A 12,923-nucleotide genomic window follows, 5' to 3' on the forward strand; every position below is an offset into this window, starting at 1 on the left:
CAAGCACAGTATATTGAACACTTGTGCATTTACTGCCTCCCACATGATTGTGCAAACATTTATTCTGTGTTTCATGTACTTCCTCCGATCCAGCTTTGAAAAAAATTGTTTTTGGGATGTAGGTGATGTTGTTAAGGCCGAAGTTATTGACTATTGCTAGGTGGTCCAAGGTACATTAGGCTTTCCCTTTGAACTGCTACAGTCTTTGTGGTGATGGTGGCTCCATTGTGAAGGCGAATTCCTGGATACTGACCCTGTGTAAGTGAAGGAATGGTGATGAATGTCCAGCTTAGGATGGTTCGTTTCTCATATCATTGCTACTCCTGCTTTTGATGGTGGTAGAGGTCACAGGAGAAGCAAGTGCTGTTGAGATAACCTTGGTGAGTTGCTGTATTGTATCCGTGAACTATACTTACTATAGCCACAATGGAAGTGGTGGATACTGGCAGGGGCACCAGTAAACTGCTCAGTTCTGGTTATTGTCAAGCTTCTTGAGTGTTGTCAATGCCAGTCCCAAAGCCCCAGGGAAGCATCCTTATCTTCAGTTGCTTCATTAATGATTTTTCTTCCATTATAAGGTGAGCAATGAGGGTGTTCACTAAATATTTCAATATCATCTGCATTCACTGTTCCTTCAAAAATTAAGCAGACCATAGGACCCTCCAACAGGACCAAGAAAACACCTTGCCTTGGGCTGAGTAGTGACAAGCAACAGTCACACAATTTCAATGCCAGGTATCCCAAAAAAATTAAAAGCTCAGTTATGTACCCTTGAATTTCCCTGGCACCACAATCATTGAGCCTCCAACTATCAACATCATGAAAAGGTTAAAGGTTTAATTGGATCAATGATATCAACATGGCTACACATGCAGGTCAGTAGTTGGGCACTCTGTGATGATTGACTCACCAATTTACCTATCCATCATCTACTAGGCTCAATTCAGGTATATAATAGAATATCCATCATTCACCTGGGTTGGTATAAGGTTCATTTGATAGTGTGCAAAGAACTCTGCATGGTTTGCATTGCAGTGCAGTATTATGGCAGTGCTGAACCATCCAAGTGCTTTCTTTGTTCTATGTTAACCTGACACCTCATCTGACCTCTCAGCTGGATGTAAAAGATGTTTCCTACTAGCCAGAAAAAAAGGTTTGCTTGATTTGCACCTGCCATCAGATTCAATATCCATCTCCATCATCACTAGTGCACAGTGGTCAGTGCTTGTGGCCCACAGGATGCACTGAACAATTCACCATGGTAACTTCAACTGCCACTCCCTCTCCTGTGATCACTGAAAAAAAGCAGCATGTTATAACAATATCTTCATCTCCAATATGTATGCACATCACCCCATCAATAACTTATATTTATAAAGTGCCATTAACATGTTATCTCAAGGTGCTTCAAAGGAGCATTAAAAAAAATAAATGATACCGCGTTAAATAAGGAGATATTAGATCAGATGAGCAGAAGCTTGGTCAAAGAAGAAGGTCTTAAGGTGTGTCTTAAAGAATGAAAAGAAATCAAGCAAGGTGGAGAGATTTAGATGGGGAATTCTAGGGCTTAGGGCCTTGGCAGCTGAAGGCCCGGCCACCAATGGTGGAGCACTTAAAATCAGGGATGCTCAGGTGGCCAGAGTTAGAGGAGCGCAGGTATCTCAGGGAGTTGTGGGGTTGGAGGAGATTACATAGATAGGGAGGGGTGAGGCCATGGAGAAATTTGAAAACAAAGATATGGATTTTATAATCTAGTGATGTTTAACCCAGAGTAGCTGTGGGTCAGCAGAGCACATGGGCGATAGGGGCTCCTGACACCAATGAAGAAAATTAAAGGTGATTAATTAAATTAAATTAAATTAAATAATTAAACCAATGATTAAAGGGGCCCAGGATTGGAGACCGAACACTTCAGCTTCAACTCAGCAGAGAGAGCGAGTTCCAGTTGATTTTAAAAAGTGTATTTTGAATCCCTATTCTAACTTGCTTTCAGATTAAAGGTAAATAGGAGAAATATTTTAGATTGATAAACTAAAGACCAGTAGGAAATTTAAAAATAAATTGAAAAACTAATTAAATAAAATAGAGATGCAGGGCCAGGTGATGTGTTGGAGCTGCATGATGTGGAAGTTGGTGGATCCCATTGTGGTTCCTAGTGACATCTGTAGCAAATGTTGGTTGCTTGAGGAACTCCAGCTCAGAGTTGATGAGCTGGAGTGTGAGTTTCGGACACTGCGACACATCAGGGAGGGGAAGTGTTACCTGGACGCTGTGTTTCAGGAGCCATTCACACCCCTTAAATTAACTACCTTAAATTCAGTCAGTGGTCAGGGACAGGAGGGTGTGACTATGAGAGAGGCAGGTAGAGGGATCCAGGAAGTAGCACTCAGGAGCCTCAGCCTTTGCCCTTATCTAACATCCTTGCTCCCTGTGTGGACGAGAGTGGGGACTGTAGGGAGGATGAGCAAACTGACCATAACACCGTGGTACAGGGAACCATTCAAGTGGGGGCAGAAAAGAGAAATGTAGTTGTAATCGAGAATAGTATAGTTAGGGGAATAGATACTGTTTTCTGTAGCCAGGATTGAGAGTCCCGAAGGCTGTGTGGCTTACTTGGTACCAGGGTTAAGGATATCTCATCTGGGTTGCAGAGGAACTTGGAGTGGGAGGGGAAAGATCCAGTTGTCATGGTCCACGTAGGTGCCAACAATATAGGTAGAACAAGGAAAGAGGTTCTGCTGAGGGAATACGAGCAGCTAGGGGTTAAATTAAAAAGCAGAACCAAAAAGATAATAATCTCCGGATTACTACCTGAGCCACGAGCTAATTGGCACAAGGTCAATAAGACTAAAGAGGTAAATGCGTGACTCAAAGATTGGTGTGGGAGAAATGGGTTTGAATTCATGAGACATTGGCACCAGTGCTGGGGAAAGAGGGAATTATTTCATTCGGACGAGCTCCACTTGAATCTTGCTGGGACCAGTGTCCTGGCAAATCGCATACCTAGGGTTGTAGATAGGGCTTTAAACTAATTAGTGGGGCAGAGGGTTCAGTTGCATGGACATATAAAAGATCCAAGTTTAAGGAGAGGGTAAGAGTGCAGGTTAGTGACAAGGCTGATTGTTACCAAAAAGTGAAAGGAAGGGACAAAGTGTGTGAGCGCCATATTGCACCAAAGAATCATATAAGAGTAGGGAAAATTGAAAATAGGGCAAGCTTAAAGGCTTTGTATCTGAATGCGTGTAGCATTCGGAATAAAACTGATGAGTTAACAGTGCAAATAGAGATAAATAGATATGATTTGGTGGCGATTACTGAGGCGTGGTTACATGGAGAACAGGTTTGGAAGTTGAATATCCAAGGATACTCAGCATTTCGGAAGGGTTAGCAGGAAGGAAAAGGAGGTGGTGTAGCTTTGTTAGTAAAGGATGAGATCAATGCTATAGTGAGGAATGATATAGGCACCGGAGAGCAAGATGTAAAGTCAGTCTGGGTAGAAATAAGAAATAGCAAGGGAAAGAAGTAAAAACAAAAAAAACTGCGGATGCTGGAAATCCAGAACAAAAAATAAAAAATACCTGGAAAAACTCAGCAGGTCTGGCAGCATTGGCAGAGAAGGGTACAGTTGCCGTTTCGAGTCCTCATGACCCTTCAACAGAACTAAGTAAAAATAGGAGAGGAGTGACATATAAGCTGGTTTAAGGGGAGGAGGAGGAGGTGGGACAGAGAAGGTGGGGAGGTGGTTGTTGGGACAAGCAAGCAGCGATAGGAGATAACCAAAAGATGTCACAGACAAAAGAACAAAGAGGTGTTGAAGGTGGTGATATTATCTAAAAGAATGTGCTAATTAAGAATGGATAGCAGGACAAGCAAGGTAGCTCTAGTGGGGGTGCGGTGAAAAAAGACTAAAAGGGCATAAAAGTATAGATAAATGATCGGTGGAATACAATAAAGATAATGGAAATAGCTAGGAAAAGAAAAATCTATATAAATTATTGGAAAATACAAGGAGGAGGGGGAAGAACCGGAAATGGGGTGGGGATGGAGGAGGGAGTTTAAGATCTAAAATTGTTGAACTCAATATTCAGTCCGGAAGGCTGTAAAGTGCCTAGTCAGAAGATGAGGTGCTGTTCCTCCAGTTTGCGTTGAGCTTCACTGGAACAATGCAGCTAGCCAAGGACAGACATGTGGGCAGGAGAGCAGGGTGGAGTGTTAAAATGGCAAGCGACAGGGAGGTCTGGGTTATGATTGTGGACAGATTGAAGCGCATAACCCAGACCTCCCTGTCGCTTGCCATTTTAACACTCCACCCTGCTCTTTTGCCCACATGTCTGTCCTTGGCTTGCTGCATTGTTCCAGTGAAACTCAACGCAAACTAGAGGAACAGCAGCTCATCTTCTGACTAGGCACTTTACAGCCTTCCGGACTGAATATTGAGTTCAACAATTTTAGATCTTAAACTCCCTCCTCCATTCCCACCCCGTTTCCATTTCTTCCCCCTCCTCCTTGTTTTTTCCAATAATTTATATGGATTTGTTTCCCACCTATTTCCATTATTTTTAATGTATTCCACTGATCACTTACCTATACCTTTTATGCCCTTTTAGTCTTTTTTCACCCCACCCCCACCAGAACTACCTTGCTTGTCCTGCTATCCATTCTTAATTAGCACATTCTTTTAGATAATATCAGCAGCTTCAATATTTCTTTGTTTTTTTGTCTGTGACATCTTTTGGTTATCTCCTTCTATCACTGCTTGCTTGTCCCAACAGCCACCCTGCACCTTCTCTCTACCCCCCCCCCCCCACCCCCGCTTAAACCAGCTTATATTTCACCCCTCTCCTATTTTTACTTAGTTCTGTTGAAGGGTCATGAGGACTCGAAATGTCAACTGTACTTTTCTCCGCCGATGCTGCCAGACCTGCTGAGTTTTTCAAAGGAAAGAAGTCCCTGGTGGGAGTAATCTATAGGTCCCCAAACAGTAGTTCAGCAGTAGGGCACAGTATAAACCAGGAAATACTGGGAGCATGTAAGAAAGGCATGGCAATAATCATGTGTGATTTTAATATGCATATAGACTGGACTAATCAAATTGGCAAGGATAGCCTCGAGGGAGAGTTCATAGAATGTATTAGAGATTGTTTCTTGGAGCAATATACTGTGGAACCAACCAGGGAGCCGGCTATTCTGGATTTGGTTTTGTGTAATGAGATGGGTTAATTATTAGTAAAGGGTCCTCCAGGGAAGAGTGATTATAGCATGCTAGAATTTCAAGTTCAGTTTGAGAGCAAGAAACTTGAGTCCCACACTAGTGTTCTGGAGTTAAACAAAGGTAACTACATGGGCATGAGGGCAGATTTGACCCTAGTGGACTGGGCAGAAAGACTACAAGGTAGGACAGTTGATGAGTAGTGACAGATATTTAAGGAGGTATTCAATTCCTCCCAAGTAAAATATATTTCTAAGAGGAAGAAAGATGGTAACAGGGGGAAAAAGCATCCATGGCTAAGCAAGGAAGTTGAAGATAACATAAAGGCAAAAACTAAGGCATATCAAATTGCAAAGGTCAATGGCAGGCTGGAAGATTGGGAAACTTTTAAAGATCAGCAAAAGGTTACTAAAAAACATGATAAAAAGAACAAAGGTAAATTATGAAAGAAAACTAGCGCAAAATGTAAAAACTGAAAGCAAAAGCTTCTACAAGCATATAAAAGGAAAGAGAGTAGCTAAAGTGAATGTTGGTCCCTTGGAGGATGAGGCTGGGGAGTTAATAGTGGGGAACGCAGAAATGGCAGAGACACTTAATCAATATTTTGCCTCAGTTTTCACAGTGGAGAACACTATTAGCACCCTAATAGGAACAGGTAGTGCAGAGGGTATAGAGAAGGAGGAACTTAGAACAATCACCATCACTAGAGAAAAAGTACTGAACAAACTATTGGGACTAAAGGGTGACAAGTTCCCAGGACCTGATGGCCCACATCCCAGGGTCTTAAAGGAAGTGGCAGCAGAGATGGTGTATGCATTGGCTATAATATTCCAAAATTCCTTGGATTCTGGAAAGGTTCCAGTGGATTGGAAAAATGCTAATATAACACCCTTATTCAAAAAGACGGGGAGGCAGAAAATAGGAAACTATAGTTAGTTTAACATCTGTCGTTGGGAAATTGTTGGAATTCATTATTAAGGAAGTTGTCATGGGGCATTTGGAAAGTCAAAATGCAATCCATCAAAGTCAGTGTGGTTTTATGAAGAGTAAGTAGTGTTTGACTAATTTGCGAGAGTTCTTTGAAGATGTGACAAGCAAAGTGGATAAAGGGGATACTGTAGATATAGTATATCTGAACTTCCAGAAGGCCTTTCATAAGGTGCCGCACAAAAGATTAATACACAAAATAAGATCACACGGAGTTAGGGGTAATATATTAGCTTGGATAGAAGATTGGCTAACCAACAGAAAGCAAAGAGTTGGGATAAATGGGTCTTTTTCTGAATGGCAAGCTGTAACTAGTGGGGTGCCACAGGGTTCGGTCCTTGGGCCTGAATTATTTACAATTTATATTAATGACTTGGATCTGGGGATAGAAGGTACAATAGCTAAATTTGCAGATGACACCAAAATGGGTGGGAAAGTAAATTGCAATGAAGAAATAAGAAATTTACAAATGGTATGGACAGCTTAGGTGAATGGGCCAAAATATGGCAGATGGAGTTTAACATGGATAAGTATGAGGTTATCCATTTTGGTCGGAAGGATAAAAAGGCGACTTATTATTTAAATGGAGAGAGAGAAACTTCAGAATGTTTCAGTGTAGTGGGATCTGGGTGTCCTCATGCATGAATCGCTGAAAGCTACTATGCAGATACAGCAGGTAAAAAGGAAGGCAAATGGAATTTTGGCATTTATTAAGGAATAAGTAAAAATAGGGAAGCGTTGTTGCAACTGTACAAGGCATTGGTGAGACCACACCTGGAGTACTATGCACAGTTTCGGTCCCCTTACTTGAGGATGGATGTAGTTACATTGGAGGTGGTTCAGAGGAGGTTCACTAGATTAACTCCAGAGATGCGGGGTTTGTCTTATGAGGAGAGATTGAGCAGTTTAGGCCTATACTCGCTAGAGTTTAGAAGGATGAGAGATCTAATTGAGGCACATAAGATGCTAAAGGGGATAGACAAAGTAAACGTGGAGTGGATACTTCCCCTTGTGGGGCATTATAGAATGAGAGGCCACAGTTTTAGGCTAAGGGGTGGTAGATTTAAATCGGAGATGAGGAGGAATTACTTTTCTCAAAGGGTCGTGAATCTGTGGAATTCACTACCTCAGAGTGCAGTGGATGCCGGGACGCTGAATAAATTTAAGGAGGTGATAGATTTTTAATTAGTAACAGATTGAAAAGTTATGGGGAGAGGGCGGGAAATTGAAGTTGAGGCCGAAATGAGATCAAGCATGATCGTATTGCATGGTGGGGACTGAATTGCATACTCCTGCTCCTAGTTCTTATGTTCTAAGATAAATAAAAACAAAACACTAGAGATGCTGGAAATCTGAAATAAAACCAGAAAATTTTGGAAAAAAAAACTCAGCAGCTCTGGCAGCATCCGTGGAGAGAGAAACAGAGTTAACATTTCCAGTCCAATAAAACTCTTAACTAACTCCAGCCAAGCACCACAATCAGAGGAAGCACCCACTGCGACTGCGCACTTCCCAGGGCCGCGTCAATGGAATAGACCACGTAGAATAGGGAAAGGGGGAATAATCATCTTTTATATTTATTTTAGGGACGCTCAAGATGAACTTCTGTTCAAGCCTCCGGTAAAGCCGGAAAATGAAAAATTAACGATGTTTTCCGTATTTCCGTAAGTGAGAGCATGTGTAATTATTCTTTCAGGAAATTAAAGTTTTTCATAATAAGGGGTAAGAAACACCTCTTAGTTTTGAATGGTGGTGAGGTACTCCAGACGACGGAAGTAACGTCACAAGAGCCGGTGGCGTGGCGCGAGGGGTTTCTAAAGGTGGCGCGAGAGGGAAAGCAAAACACCCTGGGACAGCGGCACTCCGACAGAGAGACACTGAGGGTAGGGTGGCATCCCCGACAGAGCAGCGCCCCGGAGACATTGAGACCTTGTGGGAAAAAATCCCCGGTAAATTTATAACGCGCTGGTTTCCCCTTCAGTGTCTCCATAGTATCTGATATGGAGAGATATAGTCTGTGGATGTGGTTTTATATTCCTTACCCCCGCCTTCCCTGAAGTATATATCGACAGAAACTTGTATTTCTCATATTTGTCGCCAGATCACTTGCTTTTGCACTGTTACCTGTGGCGTCCCCAAGGATTGATCCTTACGTCCCTTGGTGCCACCGACATGCTGTTCCTTGGCAATATAATCTGAGAAACACAGCCTCAGTTCCCACATGTATGCTACAACACCCAGCTGTACCTCACCATCTATCTCTCTCAATCCCTTCTCTCTGAATTGCCATGGTACTTGTTTGACATCCAGTCCTAAATGAGTAGAAATTTCCTCCACTTAAATACTAGGATGATCAAAGCCATTTTCTTCAGTTCCGTTGCAAACTGTGTTCAAGAGCAATCCCTTTCCCTGGTAAATGCTGAATTTGAACCAGACTGATCACAACTTTGGTGTCATATTTGACCCTGAGGTGTTCTTCTGATGACTTATCCACACCATTATTAAGACTCCCTGTCTCCAACTCTATAACGTTGCTCGACTCTGACCCTACCTCGGTTTATCTCCTGCTGAAGCCCACATCCATGTCTTTGTTATCTTTATATCAGATTATTCCAGTGTACTTTTGGTTGGCCTCTGTAAACTTGAGGTCATCCAAACCTCTGTCCTAACTCACACCAAGTTCCTGTTCACCCATCACTCCTGTCCTTGCTGACCTACATAGGTTTCAGGTTAAGCAGTGTCTTGATTTTAAAATTCTCATCCATGTTTGCAAATCCGTCCATGGTCTCGCCTCTCCCTATCTCTGTAATCTCCAGCCTCATGATGCTCTGAGATATGTCCTCCTCTAATACTTGCCTCTGGAGTATCTGTGATTTCAATTGCTTCACCATCGGTGGCCATACCTTCAGCTGCCAAGGCTCTGGAATTCCCTTTCTAAACCCTCCCAACTCTCTGCCTCTCCTCTTTTTAAGATGCTTTTAAAAACCTATTTTTTGTGCTTTTGTGAAGTGCCTGGAATGTTTTATTATGTTAAAGGAATATATTAGTCCAAGTTGTTGTAAATATATATTCACTTGTCAGCATTTCACTAAAAGAAGCAGCTTTTGTTTTACTGGGTTGTTGTCAATCAATTGCATCACTTGGAAAGCTTGGATAGAACTAGAGTCGTACGTTCTTATACTATTGTGCATGAATTTGAGGTGTAAAAATGTAAGAGTTGAAAGCCACAATTGCAGGTTCGCAAAAGTTATATGACAAAAAGTTCCTGATTTTCTATTATGGGTATATCAGCAGGGAAAACACAAGTATAGATATACAAGTGCTGCCTTAAAATGGCACATGACTTAATATTGCTTGGTGAAGATCAACAATTCATTGCCTTCTTTCGTGGTGTCAAAGAACTCAGCATGGTGTGCATGCCAGTGCAGTACTGAGGGAGTGTTGAACCATCAGGAGTGATGTCTATGTGGCATGTTAACCTGAGGCCTCATCTGGTACTAGCTCAAAAGAGAGCCAAGGCAGTTATCCCTGGTGTCCTGGCCAACATGTATGAATTGATTAACACCAGTGAAACAGACCTCTGGCCATTATCCCATTGCTGTGTGCAAATTGACTGCCCCGTTTCCTACAATTGTGACAACAGCTGTAAATTGCTTTTGAATGTCCTTAGGTTGTGAAAAGTGCTATTTAAATGCAAGTCTATTTATGATGGCTCATATTGAGGACCCTGAAACTTGCATCTGTGTAATGACCTTTGACTGTAAGGCTAACTTGCAGTCACCCATGAAATGTGGCACATCTCCTTGGGCATTATTGGGTGGAATGTATGATGGTCAGCCTGTCAGCAAATGCCAGTTTTTTGCCTGAGTTGAAACTGAATATTAGTTCTCTATATTTTCATTTCACTATTGTTTTGGGATTTTGCACTGGTGTCAAAATCTATCCATCCAAGTTGGAGCAGACTTGAAATAATGGTGGGACTGTTTGACTGATGGAAGATGAATTAATAATACTGTTTTCAGGGCACCTGACATGGTGGAGTGACGGTCACAGACGACCATGTGATTTAGTTTTTGTTTCTGAATGTCATTCCATTGTTGGAAGGAGTTTGTATAGCCACATGGGTGGCATAATGAGGCCTTGAACTTTCAGGAATCCTACTATCTTTTTGTTGCTGCATGTCCTTTGTGAAGAAGAACCTAGATTTGTGTCCTCTCCTTCAGTTGATTGAGACATATCTCTGGGGAGTGTGCTCCTTTGTCTGCCACAGAGATGGGCACTTGATCCTGGTCAATCTGCAAGGAGGCAGTCTCCCTAATCTCTGAAGTTGAGTTCTGTCAAAATGAAGTTGAGTTGAGTTGCAACATGCATAGAGGCTTGTAATGGAGTGATGCACTTGTTGACTTCGGAAACAATGCCTCCTTCATTAACTGCATCCAGCATTACACTGCAGGCTACTGATTGGCAGATGCTGCTCCTGAAAGGACAGTGACATAAGCATTCAACATGTTTTTCATGAAGAAGGATTGGACGTTGGTTGCAGGAAGGATTCGGCTGTTGCCTCCCTGGCACATTGTAAATTACAGTCAGATGGCGCACATTGGTATGACTTCCTGTTTAATTTTTGCTATTGTTACCCAGCTATTGGGAAGTTAAAGACAAATGCTGTACAGTAAGACACTCAATGTTGGCCTAAAGGAGTGGTTAGTGAAACTGAAACCGATTCGTAATATCTAATGTAAAACCCAGAAACACAACTGTAACATTTCAATAGTGTTCAAGATTATTCTAGATTACTTCTGCATATGTTTAACTGTTTTTTTTTCTCCTTATTGAAGGTGGTGAAATACATTGAATTCAAGTGTTTAACAGTGGTAAGTACATGACATTTTAGACATATTTAAGGATTTAAGTAATGCAAATTAAGTTAAACCTGTTGATATGCAAGTCCATTGTGCCAAACCAAAAGTTGAATACAAATAAGATTCATAAATGGAAACAGTTTTACAGTATTTATTTATCTACAAAAATAAAAGATCCTAAGGTTTATAGGCAATATATGACAATGTTTGCCATTCAGTTTAGGTAACAATGTGCAACCATCACATCTCTGCAATGGCAGCATGGAACATGCTGGTAAAAGATGGAAGAATCTGCACAGAATGTTATAATTACAAATTAATTCATGTGCATGAGCATTGCTTACTATTAAACTCTTAGCTACTGATGAAATGGCTTGAATATTTATTATCTTATTTTATGCAGCTCCTTGATTTTGGTGGTAACACTGAGGTACGGTGAGGCATTGTTACTGATTCCAGCAGTGGGAAACACCATCCCGTTCCTCATGAATGGCATCATTTTTAAAGATATTCTTTCATGAGATATGAATGTTGCTAGTAAATTTTTTGCCTGTCCCCAATTGCACGCGAAGGTGATGGTGAGCCACCTTCTTGAGTTGCTATAGAAGATCTGATGTAGGTACATGAGGAGCGCTGTTAGGAAGAGAATTCCACGTTTTTGACTTGGCAACAACGAAAGAACGAGGATATAGTTCCAAGTCAGAATGATGTGTGGCTTGGAGGGCAACTTGCTGGTGGTGGTGTTCCCATACATCTGCTGCCCTTGTCCTTCTATATGGTAGAAGTGATGGGTTTTGAAGCTGCTTTCGAAGGAGGCTTGGTGAGTTGCTGCAGAGCAGCTTGTGGATGGTACACACCGCTGTTAATGTGTGCCAGTGGTGGATGAGATGCCGATGAAGTGGGCTGCTTTCCCGTGGATGATGTCAAGCTTCTTGAGTGTTGTAGGAGCTGCACTCATTCTGGCAAATGGAGAGTATTCCATCACATTGGATCTTGTAGATGGTGGACAGGTTTTGAGGAATCAGGAGGTCACTAATTTGCTGCAGAATTACCAGCCTCCGACCTGTTATTGTAGCCACATTATGGCTGCTGCAGTTAGGTTTATGGTCAGTGATAACACCGCCACCCTCCCACCTGCCCCGGATGTTGATGGAATTCATGATGATAAGCCGTTGGATGTTGAGGGGAAATGTTAGATCCTTCCCTGTTGTGATGGCCTTTGCCTGACATTTGTGTGATGTTTATGTTACTTGTCCTTTAACAGTTGAAGCCTGAATGTTGTCCTGACCTTGCTGCATACGAATACTGATTGTTTCACTATCTAAGGAATTGCAAATGGTATAGAACACTCTGCAATCATCAGTGAGCATCTCCACTTCTGACCTTTGGAGAAAAGGTCGTTGATGAAGCAGCTGAAGATGTTTAGGCCTAGGATATCACCCTGAAGAACTCTTGCAGCAATGCCCTGTGGTTGAGCTGATTAGCCTCCTATAATCACAACCATCTTCCTTTTGTGCTAGGTATGGCTTCCAAGCAGTGGAATATTTTCCCCAATTCCCATTGTCTCAGTTTTGCGGGGGCCTCTTGATGCCATGCCTAATGTGGAAGGCAGTCACTCTCACCTCACCTATTGAATTTAGCTCTCCATATTTGAACCAAGGCTGTAATGAGGTCAAGAGCTGAGTGTCCGAAACTGAGCATCAGTGAGCAGGTTATGGCTGTATGTGTGCCATTGATAGGAGTGTCGATGACAGCTTCTAAGACTTTGCTAATGATTGAGAGTAGACTGATGGGGCAATAATTGGCTAGGTTGGATTGTCCTCCTTTTGTGAATAATTTATCCCTGGGCAATTCTCCACATTACC

At 42.1% G+C, this 12,923-nt stretch overlaps 1 protein-coding gene across 4 annotated transcripts in view; it reads left to right on the top strand.

The window, feature by feature from the left end:
• Positions 1–7,985: 7,985 nt before the first annotated feature.
• Positions 7,986–12,923, top strand: part of srbd1 (S1 RNA binding domain 1) — a 289,801-nt gene continuing 284,863 nt past the window's right edge. For 2 of the 4 annotated variants that reach the window (XM_041178598.1, XM_041178625.1), the window contains exons 1-2: positions 7,986–8,145; positions 11,035–11,070. The gene's annotated coding sequence lies outside the window, so the exon portion shown is untranslated. Of the gene's footprint in view, positions 8,146–10,779; positions 10,800–11,034; positions 11,071–12,923 lie in introns of those variants that run through there. The other 2 variants (XM_041178607.1, XM_041178616.1) reach the window with 2 other exon arrangements.

This window comes from Carcharodon carcharias, chromosome 2 (genome assembly GCF_017639515.1).
Source record: "Carcharodon carcharias isolate sCarCar2 chromosome 2, sCarCar2.pri, whole genome shotgun sequence".
Classification (NCBI taxonomy): Eukaryota; Metazoa; Chordata; class Chondrichthyes; order Lamniformes; family Lamnidae; genus Carcharodon; species Carcharodon carcharias.